The sequence below is a fragment of the Mustela nivalis genome, assembly GCF_964662115.1.
Source record: "Mustela nivalis genome assembly, chromosome: 12".
In the NCBI taxonomy this organism is placed as follows: Eukaryota; Metazoa; Chordata; class Mammalia; order Carnivora; family Mustelidae; genus Mustela; species Mustela nivalis.
In genome coordinates, this window is record NC_139031.1 from 70,598,320 (window position 1) to 70,625,442 (window position 27,123).

Genomic DNA, 27,123 nt, shown 5'->3' on the forward strand with positions numbered 1-27,123 from the left:
ACTGGTTACCTACACATCTTATATTCAGCATTAACACTGAAGCCTGTTACATTTATCCTTGGATATCTGGAGAGAAAGACTTTACTCATCTCATTAAGAGCTGCAATCCCAATAGAATTTTACATTTTATGTCTAGTAATTATTCATCAATACTTGTAATATATTTATCCTATTTTGAGAAATTGTGTAGAATTTTCTAACACTTAAACTGTATGGTCACAAAAACTTTAAAATTATTTCCTTTTATTGACATATTTTTGTTGCATAGAAGTATGTGATTCATGAAATATTTTGAAGTATAAAAATATATTAGGAAGTGGAATGGAAATATAATTTCAAGAAGAAAAACAGAAGAAAATTTCCTACAGGTAAAGAACTCCTTCATGTACACTTACAATATATGATGGGACATCAAATTGCTATATTATTTAGATTCTACTGGATAGTTTTCTTTTTATTATTATTAAAGATTTTATTTATTTATGGGCGCCTGGGTGGCGCAGTGGGTTAAGCCGCTGCCTTCGGCTCAGGTCATGATCTCAGGGGTCCTGGGATCGAGTCCCGCATCGGGTTCTCTGCTCCGTGGGGAGCCTGCTTCCTCCTCTCTCTCTCTCTCTGCCTGCCTCTCTGCCTACTTGTGATCTCTCTGTGTCAAATGAATAAATAAAATCTTAAAAAAAAAAAAAGATTTTATTTATTTATTTATTTATTTATTTGACAGACAGAGATCACAAGTAGGCAGAGAGGCAGGCAGAGAGAGAGGGGGGAAGCAGGATCATCGATGAGCAGAGAGCCCGATGTGGGGCTCGATCCCAGGACCTCGGGATCATGACCTGAGCCGAAGGCAGAGGCCCCAACCCACTGAGCCATTCAGGGGCCCCTCTACTAGATAGTTTTCAAATAGTGGTGTGACAGTTTCTTTTTAAATGTCATTATAGGTATATATATATGTATGTATGCATATATATATATTTATATTTTTATATACATATACATGTGTGTATATATATATTTACAACTCTTTTAGCATGATAAAGAATCTTAGGCACCAAGTTAGAAATGTGGTGAGGAATTTATTGCTTCTTAAAATATTTTAGGAGTACTTGAGTGCAAATGACTGGAGACAATGAAAGGAGAAAATTATGTTGGACAACAAAATGAGCAAGAAAAGAACAGGCCCACTGTTGAGACTGATTGTGCGATGAAATATGATGACAAAGGACCTGTCTGCACACATTTGCTTTCGTGTCCTTTATCAAAGTGAAAGATCTAACAAAGAATGATTGAATGGATACTGGTAAAGGGGAAGAGAAGCTGGAGATGGAAAAAGAAATTGTAACAGCAAACCCATCTCTCTTGGGTGAAAACAGAGGGTGGTAAGAATAGTAAGGATTGACATCAGCCAGGACTGACTCAGAATCCTGACTCTGCCAGTCCTCATCTATGTGACCATGGGCAAGATGCTTCAGCGACCTCATCTGTATATGGGCATAGGTTAAATTTCATAGGGTGTCAAGTGCTTTGCATAGAGTCTAACGCAGCAGTACGAAATAGCGGCTATTGTAATGATGCGGCTGTGGGCTTTGGAGCACCTTATCCTCCTTGAGCCTCCCTTCCCTCCTCTCTATCACAGGAATAATAACATCTACCTCCTAGGATTACTACGTGGATTACGTTGATAATAAAGCTGACAGCACTTATAAAGAAGGCATTCAATAAAATTAGTTCTTTCCCCACTTCCTCCTTCTCTAGCTACCTACTGATTTAGACAATTCTATGGACCCCTGATGGGTCATGATGAAAAACAGTCTCTTTCCAAATACTAATTTATAAAATTGTGTATTCCTTTTATTGTATCTACTGGTAAAGAGACTAAATCTGAAATGACGCTTTCTCTTGCTGAGAAAGGAGACCGGGGCCTCATATTACAAATGACTCTATCCTTAAGAGATATGACCTTTCTGCCTTACTAGCAGATCTCATTAATGACAAAATTATTTTCATGAAATGGTAGAAGACAAATACTTTGCTGATCTATGACCACATAATCAATCCTCTCATAAAAAGGACTTCCTCACGCAGGAAAAAAATGCTCCCCAAGTGTTTCCTTTTGTCTCATGAGTGAAAAGATAAAGCATTTATTAATTTGTGGGAATAAATGTTGTTGATCAATGTGATTCACTTTTTTCAGACAGCACCAAAAACATCCTCTCTCTGCAGTATTGTGTACAAAACAAAGCCAGGTTTGAGATGAGCTAGGGAGCCTGGAAAGGAGCTAAGGAATCAAGTTGCATGGAATAGGCAGGGAAGGTGTCTAAAATCACTTCCTCCATTTTAATCTGTGGGGTAATAATGTCCATTCAGTTGTTTTCAGAAATAAGCTGCCAAGTTGTTGCTCCCTGTTGAGGAGAGGGCTGTGCTGAACAAAGACGTAGGAAGGCCCTCCATCAGCCAGGATCCCCGCAGGACACAAACAGCACCCTCCAAAGGAGTGAAAGAAGTCTCGTTGAAGCTGGATAGAAGGTATGTGGGTGTCCATTATCCTCATCTCTCTGTATTTGTCTATGTTTGACATTATCTATAGTGAAATATATAAAAACAGGGAGAAGAGTGTAAAAGGGAGACTGATGAAAATTATTTGGCGAAGTTGTGGGCAGGAGTTCAAGGAAACTAGGGAGTGGCAACAATGGGAAATGCTACTAGCAGCTGCTTGAAGGCACAAGGAAAATTTTGGGAACAACTCCTGGCAGCCAGGAAGCCCTGAGGCAGAAGGTAAAGGGCCACCTGTCAGGAATTACAGCCTTCGTTGGAGGAATGTGGCCACTGGCCACCATGGCCCAGAACACACTGTGTGAAGCTCAATGCAAACTAAAAAAAAGCAAGAAAAAAAGTGTTAAAGTCCTACGTTATAGGGACGGATGCCTGGGTGGCTCAGCCAGTTGAGCATCTGCCTTCGGCTTGGGTTGTGATCACGGGGTCCTGGGATCAAGTCCTGCCTCAGGCTCCCTGCTTGGCGGGGAGCCCGGTTCTCCCTCTCCCTCTGCCTGTTACTCTCTGGGGTTGTGCTCTCATGCTCTCTTGCTCTCTCTCTCTGGCAAATAAATAAATAAAAATCTTAAAAAAAAAAAAAAAGTCCTACATTATAAAGCTTTACTTTTCTTCCACAGTTTCTCTTCCTTTTCTTGACTGGTCATGTTTTTAAATGTTTCAGTTTAACACCATTCTAAATGAAGAAAAAGAAGTTTAAATCATTAACATGAATCTTGGGACTTGCAATATACAATGTTAGTTTGGTTTTGTTTAAGTTTATTTATTTATTTACATATTTAAGAGATCCCTACACCCAACATGGGTCTCGAACTCATGACCCAGAGATCAAGCGTCACATGCTCTTCTAACTGAGCCATCCTGGCGTCCCTACAATGTGCAATGTTAGTTTTAGATGCCATATGAGAGCATTTAACACATATGCAAAATCACCAAAATGATACAGTGTGTATTTTATAGTTCCTGCATATATACGGTTTTTTTTTTACTAGAACAGTATAAACATATAAACAGTATAAATATAAAAACATAAAAAACAGTATATGTTAAGCATATAAGCAGTATAAACATACACAACTGCACAAAACTACCTCAATTGTTTATTTCACTTCTTTATATACAGCGTTCCAACACTCTCTGCCTTTGGTTTACTGATGGGTAAAGAGGAACTAAAAGGAAAAGAGACTGTGGGTTACCCTATCTTTTCCTTTCTTTCTATGGCATCACTTTTAGTGTAAGTGGTTGACTAATAGAGGGAAGTAACATGAGTAAGAAAGAATATGATTAGAGTTCTTTGGTTGTTCATATGTCTCAGAATGTCATTACCTTTCTTTTCAATTTGAAGCAAATTTTGGTTCAAATGCCAAGAGGCATTTTAGAGTTTAATCAGTCCATATGGGATATGCTTTACCTTGTACTTGCTTTGCGTCTCACCGAACTTCCACAGATTCCCAGGAATCCTATTACCATGGAGCACTGGAGATGCTACGTGCAGATGTGGCAGCGGGAACTGGGAGACACATACGGTGTGTATCTTCTCTGTGTATCAGACATCACTAACAAAACACACATTCGAAGATAAAATGAAGAATTTCACAGTTGTGTCAGCAAAGCATTAAGTCAAGCACGGGGCTCTTCTGAGCACAGGGTCCTACTGACTGTACAGGTTTCACACCCTGCTGCCAACCCGAGATCAAGTAGAGGAGCCCCAGGCATTGGTGCTCTTTCCTCCTGTCATCCCAGCTTCTGTGGGGGTCCCGACTGCAAGGGGTCCAGGGATGCATCTGAAGAAGATAGTCTTCTGAGCTACAGACTAGGGGAGAGAAGGGTGGAGAGGGGTTCTGGAATGGCAAACAGAATATCCAGCACAGGTAGCTAGCCCCCACATCTCTTTCCAACAAATTCAGTTCCTTTACAATTCAGCTAAGATACCACACAGGCTCCAGGTGTGGCCTTATGTTGATGCAATTTTATGAGCCCTCTACAAATATTAATTAATGAATTAAACAAAATTACAATTATAAATTGAGTACAAACTGGCTATTTATTTAGAATGAGAAAAGAAGTCACAGTAAAATATTGGAGCTTGAAATGTTCAAGTCCTTTTCGTCTGAGGTCTCTGGGACATAGACCAGAAATGCCTGCACAGACGTGTTTCCTTGGCAGCCTTGCTTCCCTTCCCCACCTTGAACAGTCTCCAAGGTCAAGCACCTCTCACAACTCCCAGGGGCCTGGGGAAATGAAGAGCCTTGAAGATTAAACTTCGTTAGCTCGATGACCAATTTTTCTGTAGGCCCCAAAACCTGGAAAGGATCAAGTGACCATGGAGCTGCAAGCATTTCCTAGTGGGCAAAAACTGTGGGCCCTTGAGCCATGATGGGACTTCTTCCCTTACCGCACATGTCAAAGGCAATGAACCTGGAGTTTGGGCTCCTCTGACCTAGGTCTTTTTCACTGTAGTCAGGAAATTCCATTAGTTTCAGATACACCATGTAGGAAACTGAGGAGGTAGTGAATAGTCACGGCCAGTCCTTTGTGTCCTTCATTTCTTACCTATCCCTCGTGTTGTGTGTTGGCTACACTGGAATAAGCTCAAGGGAAAACAACCTTAGGACACGTTCTTTTGGTCAACTTCAAATCCTGACCAGACTTTGTGTCCTCATCAACAGATTCCTCTGCAGGCATTAAACATTCCTGGACTTTCCGCATAACATCTGAGGCAACATGGGGGCCCCTGTAGATTTAGAAAAAAGAAGGAACAGTTCACTTAGATAAAAGAACTGTCTTGGATTAGGTCTGGCGGTCTGAGCTGGAGCCCTTGGGAGGACAAAAAATGGTGGGTGAGGGCAAAAGAAAGGAATTACAGATATATTTGGGAAAATGGAAAGATGCTAAAGAAAGATTTCAATCTTTTCTAAGGCCATGGTGTTGGTGAACTATTTGTTTTCAGTAAGTATGGAGGAAGGGGCTGATTTAAGAACCTGAATTAAGAATGTGTGCTTAACATGAAAGCAGTTGATCTAAATAAGGTAGGTAAGTACCTAAGTTCAAATCTTGACCTTGGTTCATAAAAGCTATGAAACTTTGGTCAATAAACTTATTCTCTCTGGCTCAATCTTCTCATCTGTAAGATGAAGACATATTCTGTTTAATTACATGATGTCATGTAACATCACATTCATTATTATGTTACGTTATATGGAGCTCATCTCAGCATTGTGTGAGAATCAGAGAAGTTAATACTTATAAACACCACTTACAATACTTCTTAGTCCATGTGAGATAATAGAAAGTATATATATTGGTCTCTGCCTGTAGTTCCTGGCACAGAGCTCCTAAAACCCTTGCAATTTCCTAAGTGACAAGGGCATTCAGAACATCTTTGGTTCTAATATTTGGTCTGTAACCACAGTTCCTGACATAGAGCTCCCACATCCCTTGAAATGTCCTGGGTGATGGCAGTGTCTTTTGTTCTAAGGAGGTGACTCTTAGTGGGTGTTTGGAGGGGGCATGGTCACCAGCAGACCAAGCCGCAATTAGAAGCTTGGAATTCTCAGCCCATCTTCCGGTCTCTAGAGAAGGCAGAAGTCTAAAAATGAAGTTAATGATCGATCATGCCTACATGATGTAGCCTCCGCAAAAATCCCCAAAGTGTGGAACCTTTAAGAGTTTTTAGGTCTGCGAACACACGGAGGTGCTAGGAGAAGACGTCGAAGTCCTGTGCCCCTTCCCACATACCTTTCCCTCCATGTCTTTTCCACGTAGATGCTCCTCTGTATCATTTATCATAGCCTTTAACAAACTGGTAAACATAAGCAAGCGTTTTCCTGAGTTCTGTGAGCTGTTCTAGCAAATAAATGAATCCAAGGGGGAGGAGGTCATGGGAACCTACGGAATCTGATGCTATCTCCTGGTATATGGTGTCAGAATTGAGTTAACTTGTAGGATACCCAGCTGGTGTCACAGAACTACCTGGGGTGGGAAAAACCCCACACATCTGGTGTCAGAAGTGCTGTGAGTGAGGTAAGAGTGTGAGAGTAAAAGAGATACACAGGAGGAGGAATACAGGGTTTTTTTCCCTACACCCTACACAATGAGTGTTGGGTAAGAGTGAGAAATTATCATCATTAAATTGTTCCTAATATAGCGCTTACACACATCTGGGCACTGTTTAAAGCTGTAAAATTTCTGCAACAGATGAAGACTCTGATCCATGTGCTTTTACTGCATATAATTTTATTTAAACAATCATTTTGAATGGATGGATTTTTTTATATTTAATATCTATCCAAAGATAGGTATTGTGAAATTTTCATTAACCAAACATGGTCCTTTCTTAAAAAAAAAAAAAAAAAGCACAAGCAATTCTAAACTTTTCTTACCAAAAAAACAGAGGTATGCTTTATCTCTTTCATACCTCATAGATAATATTTCCTGGTTCACCATCCCCAAACACCGAGGAAATATTTTGTTTTCTTTTTTTAACTTTAGTCAATTTATATACTGACATATGGAGATAGGATGGAATACCAGATCCCACTAAACAAAGAGTTCAGCGGGTTTCTTTCCGCATAAAGGTAACACTAAGTTAGAATCAAGTTTGAGTAAAATAGACCGTTTAGAAAATGTTAGGGAGGCTTGCTTATTATTCTTGTTTGATTCTAGAGGTCAAGTTGAAATAAAACAGAGTCAAACTTTCTGGATTCCTGTGTACTTCTGAGCAAACACATCACATAACCTCCCTGAATTCATGTCTTTTTTCACTGAAGAATAATGGGGCAAGTGTGGCCTAGCTTCACTCCCATGGTTCTTGTGAGGATCAAAAACAAAAAAATTGTTTAAAAAAATGGAAAATGGACAGCTGCATGCAAAAGAATGAAACTGGACCACTTTCGTACACCATACACAAAAATAAATTCAAAATGGATTAAAGGCCTAAGTATCAGACCCCAAACCATAAAACTCCTAAAGGAAAATATAGGCAGTAATCTCTTGGACATTAGCCTTGGCAACATTTTTCTGGATATGTCTCCTCAGGCGAAAGAAACAAAAGCAAAAAATAAACTATTGGGATAGCATCAAACTAAAAAGCTTTTGCACAGCAAAAGAAACCATCAAGAAAACAAAATGCAATCTACCGAATGGGGGAAAACATTTGCTAATGACATATCTATATGGAGTTAATATCCAAGATATAGAAACAACTCCTACAACTCAACATCAGAAAAGATAACAATGATAATAACCTAATTAAAAAATGCTCAGGGGCACCTGGGTGACTCAGTCAGTTAAGTATCTGCCTACAGCTCAGGTCATGATCTCAGGGTCCTGGGATCGAGCCCTACATCGGGCTCTCTGCTCAGTGGGGAGTCTGCACCTCCCTCTCCTTCAATCCCCGCCCCTGCTCATGTGCCCTCTTTCTCTCTCTCTCTCTCAAAATAAATAAATAAATAAATAAATAAATAAATGATCTTTTTAAAAAATGCTCAGAGGACCTTAGTAGACATTTCTCCAAAGAGGACATACTGATGGTCAACAGACATGAAGATACTCAACATCACCAGTCCTCAGGGAAACGCAAATCAAAACCACAATGATACCACCTCACAATAGTAAGAATGGCTGGTATCAAAAAGACAAAAAATGCAAGTTTTGGGGAAGATGTGGAGAAGAGGGAATCCACATGAACTGTTGGTGGGAATGCAAATTGATTCAGTACATGGAAACAGTACGGAGATGCCTCAAAAAATTAAAAATAGATATACCATACAATCCACTAATTCTACTACTGGGTATTTATCCAAACCAAATGAAAACACTAATTTGAAAAGATATATATACCCCTATATTTATTGCAGCATTATTTGCAATAGTCAGATATGAAAGCCACCTAAGTGCCCATTGATAGGTGAGTAATAAGATATGGCACACATATACACAATGGAGTATTACTCAGCCATAAAAAGGAGTGAGATCTTTCTATTTGCAACAGCATGGCTAGACCTGGAGGGTTTCATGCTAAGTAAAATAAGTCAGACAAAGAAATAAGTCAGATGTATCATTTCACCCATATGGAATTTTCACCCATGTGGAATCTAAAAAATAAAACAAATGGACAATAAACACAGAAACAGGCTCATAAATACAGAGAACCAACTGGTATAGCCAAAGCTGGGGGAGTAGAGAGGTGGGCAAAATAGATGAAGGGTATTAAAAGATATGAACATCAAGCTGTAAAGTAAGTAAGTCACAGAGATGAAAAGTATAGCATAAGGAATATAGGCAACAATATTGTAATAACTTTAATTAGGGACACATGGGAACTACACTTACCATGCTGAGCATTCTGTAATGTATAGAATTATCAAATCCCTATGTTGTACACCTGAAGCTAATGCAACATTGTATGTCAACTATATGAAAATTAAAAAAAAAAAACCTAAAAAAAGCACTGCAAGAAGAATTTACTCAAACAACTTTCTTCTTACCCAATTTCTTTTTTGCCTGTCATTCAACAGCAGGCAGACTGGATTATCTGTCAGGAGCAATAGTCCTGAATTAACCTCACTCCCAGTTGTTGTTTTTTAAGGTTGATTTATTTATTCGAGAGGAAGAGTGTGCAAGTGTGAGTGGGGGTGGGGTACAGAAAGAGAGGGAGAGAGAGAGCATCCTTGAGCAGACTCCCCACTGAGTGGGGAGCCCCATGTAGGGCTTGATCCCAGGGTCCCAAGATCATGACATGAGCCAAAACCAAGAGATAGCTGTTTAACGGATTGAGTCACCGTGGTGCGCCCTGCTTCACATCTTTGAAGTGCTCTTACCATTATCTGTAAGAGAAAATCAGTTTGATTAATCAACGGGAATTCTTTTTTAAGAGGGTCCGAATTTTAAATGGTTTTATTTAAGACACTGCATTTTCCACTTAACAATACAGTGCTTATAAAGTGTAATGTTATTTCCTTTCCCTGTGCATAAATTCCATATTTGAGTACCAAGAATGCCCAGTTTATTTACTATAGCAGCTTGACTTTAAAACTACCATGGAATTTGCTACAAATTTGGGTCCTTCAAATGTTTTGTGTGGAGCAATACTAGACCTATTCTCAGGTTGGCTTAATCAACCTCTTCAATGGTGGGCCCAGCGGAGGCACCACAAGATGGAGGAGTTCCACCAGGAGTGATGCCCCCCAGGCATTCCTCCTGGCATGCCTCCTAGACTGTGGTACAGCTGGGTAATGATGGGGTTGCAGACTTTCTCCAGCTCTTTCTGCTGACATTCAATTTCTTCCATCTCTGTGGTCTGGTTTTTATCAAGCCAGTTGATGAGTTCGTTACACTTACCAAGAATCTTTTATCTGGGGCGCCTGAGTGACTTAGACGGTTAAGTGTCTGCCTTCAGCTCAGGTCATGATCTCAGGATCCTGGGATTGAGTCCCACATCCGGCTCCCTGTTCAGTAGGGAGCCTGCTTCTCCCTCTCCCTCTGCCTGCTGCTTCCCTTCCTTGTGTAAATTCTTTCCCTAATAAATAAACAAAATTAAAAAAAAAAAAACAATCTTCTATTTTTCTTCATTGTTGATTCTGCCCTGAAGTTTTTCATCTTCAGCAGTTGCTTTCATGTTGAATGCGTAAGATTCAAACAAGTTTGAATGCACAGACACACCTTCTGTCCCCCTGGCATTCCTCAGACTGAAGTCACTTTTGATGATGCTAATGGCATCTTCAATGTCTCTGATGTAGATAAGAGTACAGGAGAAGAGAACAAGATTACCATCACTAACGACAAGGGCTGCTTGAGCAAGGAAGACATTGAGTGGATGCTACAGGAAGCTGAGAAGTACACAAAGCTGAAGATGAGAAGCAGTGGACAAGGTGTCTTCCAAGGATTCACTTGAATGTTATGGAGTTCTTTATTGTATGTTATAAATAGATGATACTTGGACAATGATAGGTACTGAATTTTGTTTGCTGAAGGAAGTCACAAGTGCTATAACTTAAAACATTGAAAAGATTCCACCTCCAAGGCTGTTTAAAAGTCAAAACAATGGCTAAAACAACCCAGTTACCAGGGAGATGTAATTTTTGTGGAGAGAGTTTAATAATAACAAGAACCATGGCCATGTGGTAAATGCTTTTCTTCTGGCAAAATCAATCACTGTGGTGACTGTCCAGCATGAGTGCATAATACCGACATTATTTTGCATGTTTATTTTTAAAAGAGTGCAAGGTAAAAGTAAAAATGGGAAGATGGCATTAAACTCTTCATTGTTCTATATTACAGCATGATGTTGGGCAGTAAAATGCATATAGATTCCATAAACTCTGTGAGGAAGCAGGACATTTGCAATGTGCACAGGCATAGAAGAGTGAATCTCTAAGGGAGAGAGGCAGAAATAACCTCAAGTAATACACTCAACACCTAAAAAAGGGTTAAAGGAGTCATTATAAATTCAAGATATTGGTAAATGTTGGCCATAATTCACAAAGAAGGTTGAAAGAACAGACTGGCCCTTTCTTTGAGGTTTTCTTATATCACATTAGCGAAGACTATCTTCCACCATCTGTCTTCAATATTAGTTCCAACATTTTGCAACTACTTGGTAGTATTTTTTTTTAAAGATTTTATTTATTTGACAGAGAGAAATCACAAGTAGGCAGAGAGGCAGGCAGAGAGAGAGAGGGGAGGAAGCAGGCTCCCTGCAGAGCAGAGAGCCCAATGCGGGGCTCAATCCCAGGACCCTGGGATCATGACCTGAGCCAAAGGCAGAGGCTTTAACCCACTGAGCCACCCAGGCGCCCCGGTAGTATTTTTTTCTTAAACAGATTTATTGAGATACAATTTATTGAGATACAATTCTCACATACCATGTAATTCACACATTTATAGTGTACAGTTCAATGGGTTTTAGTATATTCAGGCTGTGCAGAACACTTTTATCACCCCTCAAAAAAGCTCCTACATGTTAGCAGTTGCTCCCCATGCTCCTCCTCCCCACAAGACAACCATTAATTTACTTTCTACCTCTAAAAGTTTGTTTATTCGGGGCATTTCACAAAAAAGGACTCATACTATATGTGATCTTTTGTGACTGGCTTCTTTCACTTAGCACAACCTTTTCAAGATTCATCTTGTTGTAGTGTGTATCAGTATTTCATTTAGCCTTATTGCTGAGCAATATTCTGTGGTATGAACATACCGTATATTGCTTTTCTTTCTGTTAGTGGGTAAGTAGACACTTGGGTTGTTTTCACTATTATAATTACTGCCACCATGAACATTTGTGTACAAGTTTTTGTGTGGAAGTATGTTTTCATTTCTCTTGGGCATATACCTAGAAGTAGAATGACTGGGTCATATAGTAACTCTATGTCACCTTTTTTTTTTTTTTTTAAAGATAATTTATTTATTTTAGAGAGAGAAAGAGAGAGGGGAAGAGGCCAAGGAAGAGGGAGAGAGAGAGTGAGTCCAAAGTCTACCCAAAGCAGACTCCAAGCTGAGTGCAGAGCCGGACATGGGGCTTGATGTCATGACCCTAAGATCATTACCTGAGCCAAAACAAAGAATCAGATGCTTAACTGACTAAGCTACCCAGGTACCCCTCTGTGTCAACTTTTAAAAACACTTTTAAAAAAAATTAAGATTGTAAATCACATACCACAAAATTCACCATTTTAAGTGTATACTTTACTGGGTTTTAGTGTATTCATAAGGCAATGCAAGCATCACCAATATCTAATTCTAGAAAAAATTTCAGCTCTCTAAATGGAAACCTTGCACTCATTATCCTTGAATTAGTGTTGGATCAATAAACCTAGAGTCCTCTGATCTTTCCCCGCCTTGGGAAAATGCTTTAAAACACACTGTCCTTTTATTCAAATTATCACTTGTATGCTTGAAAAATAAGCACTGCAACTTTTAAAAATAATGAATTTATTATGATTCGCATACCATAAAATTCACTCATATAAAGTGTACAATTTAGTTGGTTTTAGTACATTCACAAAATTGCAAAATCATTACCACTGTCTAATTCCAGAATATTTTCATCATTCCAAAAAACAGCCCTGTACTGTTTAGCAGTTACCTCCTTTTTCCCCTCCCCTAGCCTCTGGTAACCACTAATGTATTCTCTGTCTCTACGGATTTTCCTATTCTGGGCTATATTTAACTTTTTGAGGAGTGAAGGAAGATTTTTTTTTTAATTTTATTTATTTGACAGAAAGAGAGAAACACACACAGTGAGAGAGGGAACACAGGAGGGGGAGTGGGAGAGGGAGAAGGGGGCTTCCCGCTGGGCAGGGAGCCCAATGTTGAGCTCTATCTCAGGACCCTGCAATCATAACCTGAGCCAAAGGCAGCTGCTTAACCGAGAGAGCCACCGGGGAGGTCCAGTAAAAGAGGAATCTCATACCATGTTCATTGACCACGTCTTTGACGCATAAATCATTGGGTTATACACATGTACATGCACACACATACACATACATATTGCTTTTGTCATTACTGACATTTTCATACCTTCATGCCACTCTCCTGTACTCACAGATGAGCTCAATACCTGTCAAAATATCAAAGTGGGGAAAATACTGACAGCATATGGCAAATTATAAGTATCCTAAATAGAGGGATTTAACATATCATTTCCCCAGTGATCATATAATTACAAACTAAAATAACATAATTTTTTCAATCAAAAATATTTTTTCAAAAGAGAATTTAAACACTGTAATACCCAGCGTTATTGAGGATGTAAGGAAAGAGGCATTCTTATACACTGTCAGTTGGAATTTAAAGTGCTAATATTCCTCAAGGCCAATTTGGCCAGATGTATCAAAAACCTTTAAAGTAGCACAATTTTTTATTCAGAAATTCCTGTTTAAGGAATTTATTCTAAAGCAATTCTTTCAGGAACATTTAAAGATCTATGTATAGGATTGTTCATTATCTTATTGGTATTTAACATGGCAGAAAACCAGGGCACCTGGGTGGCTCCGTGGTTTGAAGCCTCTGCCTTTGGCTCAGGTCGTGATCCCAGGGTTCTGGGATCAAGCCCTAGATCGGGCTCTCTGCTCAGCAGTGAGCCTGTTTTCCCCTCTCTTTCTCTGCCTGCCTCTCTGCCTACTTGTGATCTCTGTCTGTCAAATAAATAAAAATAAAATCTTAAAAAAATTTTTTTTAAATGGCAGAAAACCAGAAACAATCTAAATGCTGTTTTTTTTTTAATTTTTTATTTTTTATAAACATATATTTTTATCCCCAGGGGTACAGGTCTGTGAATCACTAGGTTTACACACTTCACAGCACACACCCAAGCACATACCCTCCCCAATGTCCATAATCCCACCCCCTTCTCCCAAGCTCCCTCCCCCCAGCAACCCTCAGTTTGTTTTGTGAGATTAAGAGTCACTTATGGTTTGTCTCCCTCCCAATCCCATCTTGTTTCATTTATTCTTCTTCTACCCACTTAAGCCTCCATGTTGCATCACCACTTCCTCATATCAGGGAGATCATATGATAGTTGTCTTTCTCTGCTTGACTTATTTCGCTAAGCATGATACGCTCTAGTTCCATCCATGTTGTCGCAAATGGCAAGATTTCATTTCTTTTGATGGCTGCATAGTATTCCATTGTGTATATATACCACATCTTCTTGATCCATTCATCTGTTGATGGACATCTAGGTTCTTTCCATAGTTTGGCTATTGTGGACATTGCTGCTATAAACATTCGGGTGCATGTGCCCCTTTGGATCACTACATTTGTATCTTTAGGGTAAATACCCAATAGTGCAATTGCTGGGTCATAGGGCAGTTCTATTTTCAACATTCTGAGGAACCTCCATGCTGTTTTCCAGAGTGGCTGCACCAGCTTGCATTCCCACCAACAGTGTAGGAGGGTTCCCCTTTCTCCACATCCTCGCCAGCATCTGTCATTTCCTGACTTGTTGATTTTAGCCATTCTGACTGGTGTGAGGTGATATCTCATTGTGGTTTTGATTTGTATTTCCCTGATCCCGAGTGATATGGAGCACTTTTTCATGTGTCTGTTGGCCATCTGGATGTCTTCTTTGCAGAAATGTCTGTTCATGTCCTCTGCCCATTTCTTGATTGGATTATTTGTTCTTTGGGTGTTGAGTTTGCTAAGTTCTTTATAGTTTCTGGACACTAGTCCTTTATCTGATATGTAGTTTGCAAATATCTTCTCCCATTCTGTCAGTTGTCTTTTGATTTTGTTAACTGTTTCCTTTGCTGTGCAAAAGCTTTTGATCTTGATGAAATCCCAATAGTTCATTTTTTCCCTTGCTTCCCTTGCCTTTTGCGTTGTTCCTAGGAAGATGTTGCTGCGGCAGAGGTCGAAGAGGTTGCTGCCTGTGTTCTCCTCAAGGATTTTGATGGATTCCTTTCGCACATTGAGGTCCTTCATCCATTTTGAGTCTATTTTTGTGTGTGGTGTAAGGAAATGGTCCAATTTCATTTTTCTGCATGTGGCTGTCCAATTTTCCCAGCACCATTTATTGAAGAGGCTGTCTTTTTTCCATTGGACATTCTTTCCTGCTTTGTCGAAGATGAGTTGACCATAGATTTGAGGGTCTATTTCTGGGCTCTCTATTCTGTTCCATTGATCTATGTGTCTGTTTTTGTGCCAGTACCATGCTGTCTTGATGATGACAGCTTTGTAATAGAGCTTGAAGTCCGGAATTGTGATGCCACCAACGTTGGCTTTCTTTTTCAATATCCCTTTGGCTATTCGAGGTCTTTTCTGGTTCCATATTTGAAAGAAAGAAGTTAGTTAATTACCTTACCAAATAGTCATATATGATTAATTACAATGCTGCTTTTAAAAATTATATTGAAAGGCAGCAATGAACAATGGAATTCAAAATTAAAAACACAGTGCCATTAATGGTTGTGTCCCAAAAATGAAATACTTAGATACAAACCTAACAAAATACATAAAAGATCTGTATGAGGAGAACTACAAAACCCTTGAACAAAATCAGAGAACTAAATAAATGGAGAGATATTCTGTGTTCGTGAATAGAAAGACTCAATATTGCCAAGAAGTCAGGTCTTCCCAATTTGATATACAGTAGATGCAATTCCAATCAAAATCCTAACAAGTTATTTTGTGGATATCAACAAACTGATTCTGAAGTTTATATGCAGAGAGAAAAGACCCAGAATAGCCAACACAATAATAAAGAAGACAAAGTTGGAGTACTAACTGGCAAAAGAACAGACAAATAGATCAGTGGAACAGAACAGAGAGCTTGGAAATAGACCCAGGTAAAGGTAATTAAACTGACCTTTGATAAAAGTGCAAAGGTAGCACAATGAAGCAAAAATAGTTTTTTCAACAAATGGTACTTGAAACAACACATCCACATGCAAAATGGTGAATCTAGACACACTTTACATCCTTCACAAAAAAGTAATGCAAAATGGATCATAGACCTAAATGTAAAATGCAAAATTATAAATCTCCTAGAAGATAACACAGGAGAAACCTAGATGATGTTGGGTGTGGTGATAGAACACCAAAGGCACAATTCATGAAAGAAATAAATGATAAGCTGAATTCCACCAATATTAAAAACTTCTGCTGAACAATGACATTCTGATGAACATGTTCATCTATAAAGAATGATGTTAACAGAATGAGAAGAGAAGCCACAGACTGGGAGAAAATATTTACAAAAGACACACGGGATAAAAGGCTGCTATTCAAAGTATACAAAGAACTCTTAAAACACTAGAAAAACAAACAACCCAATTTTTAAAAGTGGGCCAAAGAATTTAACAGATACATCACCAAAGAAGATGCTTCACATCATATGTCATCAAGAAAATGCAAATTAAAACAACAATGAAATATCACTACATATCTATTATAATGGTCAAAATTTAGAACGCTGACAATACCAAGTGCTGACAAAGATGTGGAGCAATAGGGACTCTCACTCATTGCTGGTGGAAATGCAAAATGGTCCAACCACTTTGGAAGACAGTTTGGCACTTTCTTACAAAACTAAAACCACTCTGACTGTACTATGCAGCAATCATACTTTTTGGTATTTACCTAAAGGAGCTGAAAACATATGCCCACACAAAACCTTCACATGGGTGTTTATAGTAATGTTATTCATAATTGCCTAAATTGGAAGCAATCAAGATGTCCTTTAGTAGGTAAATGAGTAAATAAACTGATACATCAAACAATAAAATATCACTCAATTCTAAAAATTAGTGAGCTACTAAACCATGAAAAGATGATGGAGGAAACTTGAATGCATATTACCAAGTTAAAGATGCCAATCTGAAAAGGTTGCATACTATGTAATTCCAACTATATGACGTTCTGGAAAAGGCAAAACTATGGATACAGAAAAAGATCAGGGGTTGCTAGGGCTTGGGCTGCAGAGAGAGATGGATAGGTGAAGCTCAGAGGACATTTAGGGCAGTGAAAATGTTCTGAATAATAGTAAGATGGTGGATTCATGTCATTATACACTTGTCCAAACCCAGCGAATACACAGCATCAAGAGTGAACCCTAAGAGGGCGCCTGGGTGGCTCAGTGGGTTAAGCTACTGCCTTCAGCTCAGGTCATGATCTCAGGGTCCTGGGATCGAGTCCCGTATGGGGCTCTCTGCTCAGCAGGGAGCCTGCTTCCCTCTCTCTCTGCCTGCCTCTCCATCTACTTGTGATTTCTCTCTGTCAAATAAATAAATAAAATCTTTAAAAAAAAAAAAAGAGTGAATCCTAAGATAAACTCTTGATTTTAGATGATTATGAACTATCAGTGTATACCCATCAATGGTAAAAAAATATGCCATCCTGGTGGGAGGATGTTTATAACAGGGCTGTGCATGTGTGGGGGCAAGGTTATAAGAAAGCCCTGCTTCACAATTTTGCTGTGAACCTAAAATTACTCTAAAAAATTAAGTCTTTAAAAAATTATACTAAGGAAAATTATTTGGTGACTTGAAAAAATGTTCACAATTATTGACTAAGTGAAAAATAGAACTAGTTAGATAGTTAAATGTTAACCCAACACTATAAAAATCTGGTGTTATGCATAGCCAAGAGAGAAAAGACAGGATAAAAGTAAGCATATGCAATTCATCTACAGTTGAGAGAACTTGGGATAAGTTTTGTGTAGGTGCTACAAAGTTCAATAATATCTCCATTATATAGAAATACTACTTTATTACTTTAAATTGAGTTCAACTTGTTGTGAGATCCCATTTCCGGTGACAGTGCAAACATTTAATCTCGTCAATTATACAGAGTTTGCTTACTTTCAGCATAAAATTGAGTGCCTTTTGGTAAGTACCCAGAGTTGGCTTACTATTTTATCATTACAAAGTGTGAGCTCTTGCTCTCATTTCTCAAGATTTCTTCCATTCTCTCCCTTCTCAGGATCTCTGGGGCATGAGGCAATTTTCAGAACATAATGGCATTGGGGTCAAGACGCTGGATCCCACTAACCACAGGTGAGGGGTGTCTTGTTGTTCCACCCTCACTGCCGGTGGTTTGAGTACCTGGACAGTGAGACTTATGGTCTCCTCTCTGGCAAACACTGTTAAGAACCTATGATTGTCCTTTCTCTTCCCCAATCCCTGACCCTCCTTTCCTACCCTTGACGCGCCTTCACACCCTTGACGTGCCTCCCTTCAGCCATCTTGGGGAGGTCGATGTCCTTCTGCCACCTAGCCCCCAGTTCTAGGTGATGCCCTTAAGTGACATTTGGCAAACCACTGGCTCAATCCTTAGCATCCCCAAGCCACGAGATATGGAAATTTTCATCTTCTCTCTGCCTCATGTAGGCTTTGAACAACTTGGGAGAGAGTTACCTCCTTCAAACTCTCTTTTTGCCTGAAAATGAGACAATGACAGTTTACTCTACCTCGGCTGCCTCATGCTATCTTTGGGCTTTCTGAACGGCACTGTCCTCCCAGATATTCAGATGAAAGGAAGACAAGCCTCTGCTGTTGATGGATGCCAACAATTTCTAGAAGTTTCTATCCTTCTCACAGTTTTTAAGGAAGGGGACAGACGGAAAATAAACTACAAAAACACCCTATTCTATCTCCCTTTTTCTCCTTTTCCTTCCCTTTTCTTCTCTTTCCTTTCCTTCTCACTAGGATAGAAGATGGCTGTGGATCATCCAGGTGGTTACAAAAGTCTGACGTTTTGGAAAACAGCCAGGGTTTAATGTACCAATTTCTAAGGCATCAGCATGCAGGTGATGATTAAGCTTGTGGGGCTTATAAGTGAGAAGAGATCACGGTCCAGGGAAGACTCCTAAGATTTCATATCTTATTATTAAGAAGCCACAAGAATAACAATGAATTTTCTTCAGAAACTCTGACACATTACAAGACAAATAACATAAATCATGTGAAAGAAGAAAGGCTTCATCTTTTATTTTGTCAAAAGACAGTTTGGGGGACACCTGGGTGCTCAGTTGGTTAAGCGTCTGTCTTTGGCTCGGGTCATGATCCCAGCGTCCTGGGATCAAGCCCCGCATCAGTCTCCTTGCTCAGCGGAGAGCCTGTTTCTCCTTCTCCCTCTTCCCGCCGCTCTGCCTACTTGTGCTCTCTATCTCTCTGTCAAATAAGTAAATGAAATCTTAAAAAAAAAAAAAAAAGAAAGAGAGAGAGAAAGAAAGAAAGAAAGAAAGAAAGAAAGAAAGAAAGAAAGAAAGAAAGAAAGAAAAGGATCGTTCTTAACCAGCAACCAGAGCTCTAGGGAGGGAAATAGCATAATGAACCCATGGGTACCCTCGCTGTGGAACTGGCCAACTAGAAGGAAAGCTGTCAGTCTCTTAAAAAATTGAGGCTGCACTACTGTAAAGATTCCTCAAGGAATTTTATATATTCTAGAAGGAAGATTTTTGAACTGGGAATTCTTCACTGAGAAATTTTCTTTTTCAACTACCAAAGAGAAAGGACAGTACCTGTGTGGTTCAGTTGTTAGCATCCGCCTTGGGCTCAGGTCATGATCCCAGGATCCTGGAATCAAGCCCTACATAGGGCTCCTTGCTCAGCGGGGAGCCTGCTTCTCCCTCGCCACTCTCCCTGCTTGTGTTCCCTCTTTCACTGTGTCTCTCTCTCTCTCTGTCAAATAAATAAATAAAATCTTAAAAAGTTTAAACAAAAAAACAAAGAGAAAGGAACCCGTTCCAAAGATTCTCTTTGAGGGCTAGATATCTGTGTGGATGAATGGATGGATGGATGAATAGGTGTGTGGATGAGTGGACAGAGGTATTGCCATTGACTACATGGAATTGTCTCCAGATATGTTAGTCCCTTAGGAATTTGCAGTTAATTACTTAATTGAAACAAAAAATAATTACTGAAAGCCAACCTCCTTGCTACTGTACTTGGCAAGGTCCTTAAAGTATATATGCTCTTGACCTCATTCAAACAAGAGGCAGAGACAAAAAGCAAACAGCTGCATACATCAATTATTTAAAATTATAAAAAGTACTTAAAAGAGAATCATCATTATCATCTTACTTTTCGTTTTTAATTCCATTAAATTAGAAAGAAACAAACTAGTGGTGTCAATTACTTCTTCCTTAGGAAAAGCACTGGCTACCACAGAAAGGAAAAAGTATAAGATCACATTTTAAAAAATTTTATTATTGGCCAAGTGGCCTGACCTCCTGGCCAGTTTAGCTGTGCCAAAAAAATGGGGGAGGATATTTTAGATCACATTCGTATTAGAAGATCAACTAAAAAGTACACAGAATATAGAATATACAAATATGCTAAACTCATAAACATCAGTTAAATTGAAATTTTAAAATATTTTATTAAATGTGTCTTTGTCACTCTCTTTCCTCTGTATCTATAGTATTTAACTTTCTGGAATTAAACTTTTAAAACACTACTATACTCTTAAGTATCTGTCACTTTTGTATTAAACTGCCCTCTGGTGGTTTTCAGTTTAGTCAATATCTTTACCTTAGTATCAGATGTGTAGAATATTTGCATTACTGTACTTTAATATTGCATTAATTCCTACTTTCTTTATGAACTTATTTGTCAGGGCCTTTGAAATATTCATGTAATAAGAATGGAGACTGGCTAGTGACCAGAACAGGGAAATACAATAAGCAAATTCATGAAGTTTGTACGTCCAGTGTAATGAATCATCACTTACAAGCAATATCTCTGTTATTGTTCGTATAATACAGGACTGACTAATATGAACCTCCGTCATCAAGTACAGAATGTAACCACTGAAAACCAAAATACATTTATTTGGCGACAGTCTCTCATACATATTAAAGGCTCTCACTTCACATAATACAACTAACTTCTGCAAGGAAAGTATAAAATATTCTCATTAATAAATAGGTTAAACATTTGTCACTGCCCCAAATAATTTTAAATATAGAGCTATCTTTTAACTTCCTACCAAAGATAAGCAGGACGTTACTACTGAAATCAAATATTTCTAGTTAAATCAGTCCCTTGTCTTTTGATAATAAGGAGAAAACTGTCAATCACTTTTGCTTTATTTTGTTGAACTTTATCTAGTATAATGATTGTAAATGAATAAAATGACCTTCATTATGAAAACAATGCATTTTTACCATAGTTTACAAATTAAACTATCATTCAAATTTTCCTATAGTTATTCTTTTTAGTTAAGGCAAGATCTATTGGACACATTTAAATTATTTCTCTTCTTACATGTATACTCGGAGTTCAGGAGAAGGAAATCTCTTATATGAGATTAAACTTTTTAGTTCATATATTTATTTAAGCATTTGAGTACCTTCCGTGTGCTAACCCTGTGTGGCCTACATTCTAGAAAAGAAGGTCATTCCAGAAACAAAGCTCCAAATATATTTTAAGCTGTTTCATCATCATGGGAATTAGGCCTTGAGAGAAAAAGCACTTCCCTAGTTTAGGAAAGAATTGAGAGCTGTGTTAGCTGCAGGGGAATAACAGCTTCGCAGAGGAAATGGCACCTGAACTGGGCAGTGATGCACTTGGTGGGAGTTCGGGGGTGGTGGGGTGGATTTTGGTAGCAAGGAACAACATGCTGAAGATATTTCAGATCAGAAAATAAAGATAAACAAAACACGTGAGGAGGCCACACATTGCTGAAAAGCATTGAAGAAAGTGAGTTAAAAACAACTCTACATCTGTTATAGTTGAATACATAAGTTAAAATATATCTGCAGCTATGCTTAGCAAAGTTCAGACGGTTCATACCAACAGTAGTTTTACCTGACTAGACAACACATATAAACTACTATCCATCACCACCACTGAGTAGCTGACCATTGGCAGAATTAGCAGGATCAATGGATCCTTGGCTATAACAAAGGCAAAATGCAGTTATTATGTTATTTTAAGCTGTACAAGTTTTAAAATATTGAGATATCACTTAAAAAGAGGGAAACACATGGATCTTATGTGTCCAATTCCCCATCAGTTTGGACAAAACTCACGTAAGAGATAGAATGTTCTATCATGGCAGAAGGCTCTCAGCCTGCTCCCAGCCACCTCTACCCCCAAGCAACCACTGTTCTGATTTCTGGAACCACAGATCAGTTTTACTGTTCCTGAACTTCATGTAAGTGAAATTATACAGTATGTATTCTTTAGAGTCTGTCTTCTTTTACTACGACATAAAACTGTGAGACTAATCCTTGTTGTTGCATTAATTGTTAGTTTTGTTGCTGAGTTGTATTCTACTCTATGACTATATCCCACTTTGCTTACCTATTCTCCCGTTTATGGATACCGGCAGTGGTTCCAATCTAGCACTACTGGGAACAAAGCTGCTAGGAACATCTGCGCATGTATGTCTGGGCAGTCATCCCCCTTCATTTCACTGGGGTATACATTTAGGATTGCGATTGCTAAATGTACGGTAAGTGTATGTTTAACTTCATAAACAACTGCCAAACAATTTTCCAGAGTGGTTACATCATTTTTATACTTCCCCAAGCAATAAATGAGAGTTTAGACTTTTGATTCTCTTTACTTTTAACCTTTCTAGCTAGTGGGTGTGTAGCATCTCCTTGTGCTTTGAAATTGTATGAGAACATGATGTCCAGCATTTTTCCAGTGTCTATTGGCCATTTATGTATATTTTTTATGAAGTGTTTGTTCAAATCCTTATGCCTATTTTTAAAACTGGGTTTTTAAAATTATTATTAAGTTGTATGTATTCTTACATATTTTGAGTACAAGTGTTTGGTCAGACATATGTTTTGCAAACATATTCTCCCAGTCTGTGGCTTGTCTATTTATTCTTTCAACAGTGTCTCTTAAACGTGTTTAACTTTCACAAAGTCTGATTTACTAATTCTTGTCCTCTTTTTTGGGGCTAATGCTTTCTGTGCTTCCCTTGGGAAAACTTTGCCTACCCCAAGATTGTGAAGATATTTTCCTATGATTTCTTCTAGAAATTTTATAGTTTTCCATTTTATGTGCAGGTTTATAATACATCTTGAATTAATTTTCATGCATGCTCTGAGGTATAAGTTGAGTTTCATTTCTCCCCATTGAATATCTGTTTGTTCCCTCACTGCCTGATAAAGAGACATTGTTCAAGTTTAATTTTACTGAAATTATGTCAAAAAGCAGGAAACTTTTGAAAGATACTGAAAAAAGGAAATGAGGAGTGAAAAATGGGCATTTGATTCATAGTTGAGTCATTCTTTGTAGTCATACAACAAGCAAGCCCAAATGACCGCTCATATTGTTTAAAAACACAGCCATCACACAAGTGACTTTCTGACAGCTGGATCTATCACCTGAAGGAATGAACAAAACTAGTTTATGTGGAAAGGGTGCTCTATCTACAGCCAAAATTGTAACGTTTTTCAAACACTGCAGCATCTTTCTATTTCACCAAGTGCCTCTGAAGGCAAGTAAATCTGTGGAGGGAAGGGTGTGGTGATTAGAAACCTCCAGTGGACCTGCTGACCGTGCAAAGATAAAGCCAAAAATCTCTTCTAGATTGGAGAGTTTCAAGGACTCCAAAGAGCTAGACTGCAAATGACATCCACGGAGCAGGGCAGGCTTTGCACCAGGGCAAGAAGGGAAAACTAGGGTTTTCTTTGTCTTTGTGTTCCGGGTAGGTGGTAATTTGGAAGAGGCATAAATATGGGGTCGAAGTCAGGGGTTGAGGGTGGGGCAGGTGGAGTGCATTTTAGCAACAGGTCAGGGAATAAAGCCAAAGGTCAGAATATTCCTTGGGAAGGTGTAGTTGTGAACTCCTGAAACACTTGTGTGCAAGGGCTGATTTTCTGCAAGTGTCTCCCTTCCATAGGTCTCCAAGTCTTTGGTAAAGTTATAGCCAGGTCTTATTTTGAGAAATTTGGACGGGGGTTATATTTCAGCTTGGAGTAAAATTGAAAAGGGTAGTGGGTATCAACCACAAAAAGACAACCTGGGGGCGCCTGGGTGGTACAGTTGGTTAAGCTTCCCTCTCTTGGTTTTGGCTCAAGTTGTGATTTCAGGGTTATGATTTCAGGGTCATGAGATTGAGCCCCACAATGGGTACTATATTCAGCAAGGAATTGGTTGAGACACTCTCTCTCTTTATAAATTAATTAAAAAAAAAAAAAAGAATTGGAAACCAGTTGTAAGGCTGCTACATTTATCCAGGCAACAGATAATAATGGTGTCCTGGCCATGACTGTGGCATTGCAAATGGAGAGAAGTGGACAGAATTGTAAACTATTAAGAAAAGAGAAAGATAACAATGGCATAGATAGACAGAGGGAAGTCAAGCTGACTACTTTTCTAGTTCAGGCAGGAATGGCCAAACAGTAATATCATTTTCTAGGAAAGAAGAAAAAAAGGAGGTTGGAGGTAGTACTTAATGACAGGGTTAGTTCTGTATTTGCTGAGAGGAGCCATTTCATATATGTGTTTGGAGCTGAGGAAGGAGCTGGGGATATCAATTTGGGTAGGAAGTAAGACTGTCCAAGTGGTGTGTATAGAGTGAGAAGTTCAGACTGACTCCCTGGGGACGAGCCCTGAGAAGCACGAGCTTTTAGGGCAGAGTAAAAAGAGTCTTCAAAAGAGGCTGAAATGGAATGTTCCAAAAGATAAGAGGAAAACCAGGGAGTCTGGTATAATTTATAGGAAGGAAGGAAAACATTTTTCAGAAAAGTGAAGTGTAATGAATGTCAAGCAAAATAAGGTCTGAAAATTCCCACTGGATACATTAGAGACATGGGGAAGAGAAGTGTCTGTGCCATTCATGGGGTTAAAGACTACACTGCGGTAGAATGAATAGGGGGTGAATGGAATGGAAAGAAAATGAATAGAAGGGCAATTAAGTACATGTGGATAACTCAAGAAATTTGGCTCTCAGAGGAAGGGAGACATATAGCTATAGCAGGAAGGGGAATTGGAAATCAAAGATTTTCTTTTTTTTTTTTTAATTTTTTTTTTTATCTTTAAAAGATTTTATTTATTTATTTGACAGAGAGGTCACAAGCAGGCAGAGAGAGAGGAGGAAGCAGGCTCCCCGATGAGCAGAGAGCCCGATGCGGGGCTCGATCCCAGGACCCCGAGATCATGACCTGAGCTGAAGGCAGAGGCTTAACCCACTGAGCCACCCAGGCACCCCGAACATTTTCTTCTTTAAAAAATCATTTTACCATGTGCAATTGCTATAAGAATAAGTGGGTTGAGAGGGAAGATTTGAAGATGTGGAAAAAAGATGTGGAAAAAATCCAGAACATAGATGAGGGTTGCATTAGGTATCTATTGCTACATAATAAATTACTGCCAAATTTAGCAGCATAAAACAGGAAATATTTATTATCTTACAATTCCTGTAGGTCAGAAACCAGGGCACAGCTTAACTGGGTGCACCTGGCTAAATGTCTCTCATGGAGTCGCTGTGAGGCTACTTGCTTGGACTGTGGTCTAATCTGATGACTCAACAGTGCGGGGAAGGGAGAGGATCTGTTTCTAAACTTGCTCATGTGGTTATTGTGAATAGTCACTTCCTCACAGGCTCTTGGATCAAGAACCCCTGCTCCCTGCTGGCTATCAGCCAGACGCCTCCCTAGGCACTTGAACTTGTCCACAGAGCAGCTCAAAACACAGCAGCTGGCTTCCTTCAGGGTCAACAAGTGAAAAAGCAATAAAGAACTAGAGAAAGCCAAAACAAAACTTATAACATTTTTAACAAGAAGTGACATTCTATTACTTTCATCACTGTGCTCTATTTGTTATTTGTTAGAATAAGTCACCTACTTCCAACCTTCCTTGGAGGGGCAAGGATACCACAAGGGCATAAATATCAGTAAGTGGGGATCTTTGGGAGCCATCTCTTTTTTAAAAGATTTTGTTTATTTATAGACTCAGAGACAGAGAGAGAGCACACATGCAAGTAGGGGGATCAACAGAAGGAGGCAGAGAAGTAGGCTCTCCACTGAGCAGGGAGCCCAATGCGGTTCTTGATCCCAGGACCATGGGATCATGACCTGAGCTGAAGGCAGCTGCTTGACTGACTGAGCCACCCAGGCACCCCTCTTGGGAGCCATCTTACAGACCACCTGTTGCAGAGTGATGAACTTTAAGCAGAAGAGTGAGACTTCTTTGGTAACAGAAAGAAAGGGGGAAGAGCTGGATGTAGATTAATTTTGTATAACTGTAGTGAGTATGGACACAGCGTGTTTCAGATGGCTTGTATTTTCTATGCCAAGTAAGTCATACAGTCTTTTCCTGAGAATAAAGAATCAGATTTTTAAAAGTCGTTGAGAATAAGAGAAAGAAGTGAATTCAGAAACAGAAAATGGACAGGGAATGCTGTGAACCCAGCTGCTGTGGATATCCACAAATTTACAGAGAAATCAATCTGCCTAATAGGGTGATTTTTCTCCAGCAGCACTTAGTAATAGGCAAGAGGAAGTTCTCCATGGCTACTTTCTGATGATTGCCTACTTTCTCTTAAGGGGACATGGAAAGCATGAAAAATTGCTGAGGCTGGTAACAAAATTTATATAACCATAAAACTGAACAAAATAGCTGCCAGTTTCAGAGTCTAAAAAAGAAATCTGTCACACAGAGTTCCATTTGCCACAAAACTCAGAGTCAAGTTAGCACAAACAGGCCAGTCTGGAAAGTTACCTGCCATAAAGTTGTCTATTTATCTGCCTTCAGTGGAATTCATGCTTGCTAAAGATAGTTAAACCCATCAGCCACAGGAGAGCATTATAAGTTTGTCATTGATTATTTCGGAGAAGATTGTCTTGTGAAAAATCTCCAAAATGAATTTTTGAGAAATAGGTGCACTTGTTTACTCTACCTTCTGGATAAGATCTAATTAAAGCTCTACTTGGACGCTTTCATTTCTTATACATAAAACTTAGCCCTAACCGAGGATGAAACAAACACTTCCCCAGACTAGAGGCCTGGCTGGTTTCAGAGAATATGTGTTACCTTTTTCTGTTGGTTCTCAGCCAAGTGAGTGAATCCTATGTCAGCTGCCTGATTGATACCTGGCCATGGCAGTGGAAGGAAGGCTCTGAAAAAGCCTAACGGAGAGAATATTGTCTCCCACCGTTGCATGCATGTG

The 27,123-nt window shown here is 39.1% G+C and overlaps 1 long non-coding RNA gene across 1 annotated transcript; it reads right to left on the reverse strand.

Annotated features, from left to right (window-relative positions):
- Window positions 1-2,139: 2,139 nt before the first annotated feature.
- Window positions 2,140-27,123, reverse strand: LOC309845821. Its single transcript, XR_014301520.1, has 5 exons — window positions 26,988-27,123; window positions 5,101-5,281; window positions 3,959-4,103; window positions 3,140-3,223; window positions 2,140-2,578 (listed from the first exon to the last, which is right to left on the reverse strand). It is a non-coding gene; the product is annotated as an uncharacterized lncRNA (long non-coding RNA).